This window comes from Cervus canadensis, chromosome 9 (assembly GCF_019320065.1).
Source record: "Cervus canadensis isolate Bull #8, Minnesota chromosome 9, ASM1932006v1, whole genome shotgun sequence".
NCBI classification, from domain to species: Eukaryota; Metazoa; Chordata; class Mammalia; order Artiodactyla; family Cervidae; genus Cervus; species Cervus canadensis.
Window position 1 is genome coordinate 13684145 of NC_057394.1, and position 4311 is coordinate 13688455.

Consider the following 4311-nt stretch of genomic DNA (forward strand, 5'->3'; position numbering starts at 1 on the left):
TTTTACCTTCCATCTTTCCCAGCATCAGGGTCTTTTCCAATGAGTCAGCTCTTCCTATCAGATGGCCAAAGTATTGGAGCTTCAGCATCAGTTCTTCCAACAAATATTCAGGTTGATTTTCTTTAGGATTGACTGGTCTGATCTCCTTGCAGAATCTTCTCTAGCACTACAATTCCAAAGCATTAATTCTTCAGTACTCAGCCTTCTTTCACATCTGTACATGATTGGAGGGGTTTGTCATTCCCTCCTCCAGCGGACCACATTTTGTCAGAACTCTTCACTGTGATCCGCCATCTTGGGTGGCCCTGTGCAGCATGTCTCATAGCTTCATTGGGTTATACAAGCCCCTTCACCATAATGCTATGATCCATGAAGGGGCTAATGACATTAGTATCAGACAAAGTAGAATTTAAAGCAAAGAAAATTATCAGGGATAAAGTGGGACATTACATGAAATGATGCATTCACCAAGAAGACAATAACGCTTCTAACAACAGAGGTTCAAAATATATAGGCAAAAACTGACAGAACAGAAAGGAGGAAGAGACATTCACAATTTTAGTTGGAGTGGCCAATACTCTTCTGTCAGTAATACACAGAATGAATAGACAAAAAATCAGCAAGAAAAAAATCAGTAGAATTGATCATCAAGCTACTAAATTTAATTGACATTTATAGAATGCTGTACCCAATACACATTCTCTTAGCACACGTGAAACATTCACCAAGTTAGGTCATAAAATGAACCAAATCTTAACCAATTTAAGGTGATTAAAATTATAAAAGAATTAGAAGAATTTAAATTACATAAGGTATGTTCTCTAACCATGATACGATTAACTTAGAAATTGATAACAGAAAAGTCATTTCTGTTAGGAAACTAGGAAGGAAAAATCTCCAAAAGGAAAAATCTCCAAATACTTGTAACAACACACGTTTAAATACTCCATGGGTTAAAAATGAAGTATCAAGGGAAATGAAAAAATATTTTTACTCAAATGAGACTACAACATACCAAACTTTCTGGGTTACAGTTAAAATACACAAAGTCCAATGCAGGTCCTGTGCAGATGTCTACAAGTAGTGAATAATATACCCGAGGTGTTGTGACTCTGCCAAAACACACAAGGTCTTGTGGTTGCCCAGAAACGGAAAGAAAAATAGAACTTGAATCTAGAAGTCACCTGTTCATTTGTATCTCCATTGACTATGGCGAGTGACATGACTTCATATAATTTGAAAGAGATTCAGAAGTTTGTTGGGGCACCTGGATAATCATTGAGCCCTAATATCAATATATCTATTACAGTGACTGAGAGTGTAACAAGGTTCCACGGACCAGGGTGATGATGGCAAAGACGGAAGGAAGTGTGAGGATTTGGAATATTGGCTCAGTTGGTAAAAGAATCTGCCTGCACTGTGGGAGACCTAGGTTTGATCCCTCGGTTGGGAAGATCCCCTAGAGAAGGGAATGGCTACCCACTCCAGTATTCTGGTCTGCAGAATTCCATGGACTGTACAGTCCATGGGGTCACAAAGAGTTGGACATGACTGAGCAACTTTCACTTTTGGAGGCAGAGCTAATAGGACTGCTGATAGATGTGGGGGTACAAGAATGGGGGAAGGCAAGAAAAAGACCTGATTTATGAAAATGAGTCAGTCACTTTAGAAACCTGAAAGAGGAAATAGTAAGTGCAAAGACCTTGAAATAAAAGCAGTTTTATGGTGTTTTAGGAACAGACTGTGGAAATGTAATAAACTTGGGGGACAGTAGTAGAACATGCTGTCAGGAGGTAGGAAAGAATGAGATCATATGGTGCCATTTAGGCTGTTAAAAGGGAGTTTTTCTCTCATCCCATTGAAAATAAGAAGTCACCAAAGGATTTTAAACAAATGGCTGACATTAGTAGATTTAGGTTTAAGAGCAATCCCACTGGCTCCCATATGAATAAGAAAGAGATAAGCTGTGACCCAGTTAGGAGACTATAGCTGTAGACCAGGTAAAAGATGATGGTAGTTTGAAATATGGTGCTAACAAGAGATGGAGACTGAGATACGCAAATAAATATGGCATGTATTTTGTTGGTAACAAATAGGATTGATTAGGACCAGGTGAGTAATCAAGTTACCTGGTTATAATACATTCAAGGTGTTGTGACTCTGCCAAAACATACAAGGCCTTGTGGTTGCCCAGGAATGGAAAGAAAATAGAATTTGAATCCAGAAGTGACCTGTTCATTTATATGTCCATTGGCTATAGCCAAAATATTTTTGATAGCTACTTAGGCTCTGGAAAGACCAACTGGCAATTGGACTCAAAGTGTTCACATGCTGAGCCTCTATCACAAATTCATAGCAATGATATGGAAACTAGAATGCGAAAATAAACAGAAAAAAAAAAAAAGAAACTTGCTGGAGCCTAAGCCAAGATTAAGTATTTCTATGGACTAGAAACAGGGGAAACACCACAAAATCATGTGTCAGCAGAAGCCAGGGGGATGTTAGCCACTGTTTTAGACCAAAAGTAATCCAGAAATAGTTTCCTTGTTCTCCTGGGTGCTTGACACCACCAGCAGAAGCTCTGTTACAGCTGCTTGGTTACATGGTATTGTAGAAACCTAGGAATGGGGAATCAAGCTGCTTCTGGCTGGCTCTGCAATTTCAGCCTGGAACTGCCAGTACAGGACAGGAAAGAGGCATTATAGGGGAAGAAAAGTGGATATAACAAACCAGTCAATCCTAGAGGAAACCAACCCTGAATATTCATTGGAAGGACTGATGCTGAAGCTCCAATATTCTTGCCACCTGATGCAAAGAGTCGACTTATTGGAAAAAACCCTGATGCTGGGAAAGATTGAAGACAAGAGGAGAAGAGGGTGACAGAGGATGAAATGGCTGGATGGCATCACCAACTCAATGGACATGAGTTTGTGCACACTCTGGGAGATAGTGAAGGACAGGAAAGCCTGGTGTTCTGCAATTCATTTGGTTGGACACGAGTTACTGACTGAACTGCAACAACAAGAGAAGAAGGAAATAAAAAACAACTGTCTTTTCCACTCTAAATGGAACTACAAAATAAAATTGCAAAGCGTACCAAGAACTCAAATGCTAAAGAGGACTTCCCTGGTGGCTCAGACAGTAAAGAATCTGCCTGCAATGCAGGAGACCAGGGTTCAATCCCTGAGTCCAGAAGATTCCCTGGAAAAGGGAATGGCTATACACTCCAGTGTTTTTGCCTGGAGAATTCCACGGACAGAGAAGCCTGGCAGGCTATACAGTCCATGGGGTCGCAAAGATTTGGATACGACTTCAGCGACTAACACTTTCTTCTTTGTAAAGCTAAAAAAGGCAAGGAATCAACAACTGAGCCAAACACACCTAAATGAAAGTTAATTAAAGAGGCTAAAGAGGCTTCAAGACATAGATAAGGAAATCTCATCCATACTTACAAAAAAGAATAGACTAAAATTGGTATACACAAAACAAGAACAGGTGGATGTAAAAAATAATTGTATTAGTTGCCTATGGTTGCCATAATAAATTACCACAAACTGGATAGTCTTGTTACCAAATTAGGTTGGTTTGTCCACTTGTAGCAAACCAAACCACTGACATGGCAAGCTCTGCAGCAAATAATGCATTTACTTGCAAGACAGCCGAGCAAGGAGAGAGTGAGTCTCAGACCTGCCTCCCCAAATTTTGGGATTTGTGAGATAAAGAAGCAGATTTTGTAGGATTTGTGAGATAAAGAAGCAGAATGGTCTGAGGTGTGGGGATTGTGGGGAAAGGGGACTGGAAATAAGAAAAGGGTAAGGTAATAACCATTTTTCAGGAATAAGCTACACGAATCTTCACAGGATGCCAGTTCAGAAAATGACAGCGTGCTCAAGATCTGAGGGTGGAGTTTTAGGCCCTCTGATGTCAAAAGGTCAAATAGTGGGCACTGGTGCATGCCCAGTTGAAGGGTAGGTGGTCCTAACCAGTCTTAACTGGCTTGAGCTAGAAGGAGACACAGCTGACTCCAATTTCCTGAAAAACAACGCAGGCAAACATCTTGTATAAGTTACCAGCAGCTTGGAGGACAGGCAAGTTTTTGGTGGTGACAATTACAATGACTTTGATCAACAAAGGCAGGTTACAAGTGCAATGGATTTAACCCGTGGTTTCACTTAAGAACAAAAGAAATGTATTTTGTCATAGCTCTGGAAACTAAAAGTCCAAAATCAAGGTGTTGCCAGAGCCACACTCTCTCTCTGAAGGCTCTAGAAAAGAATCCCTCCTTGCTCTTTCCTCATTTCTGGTGGCTCC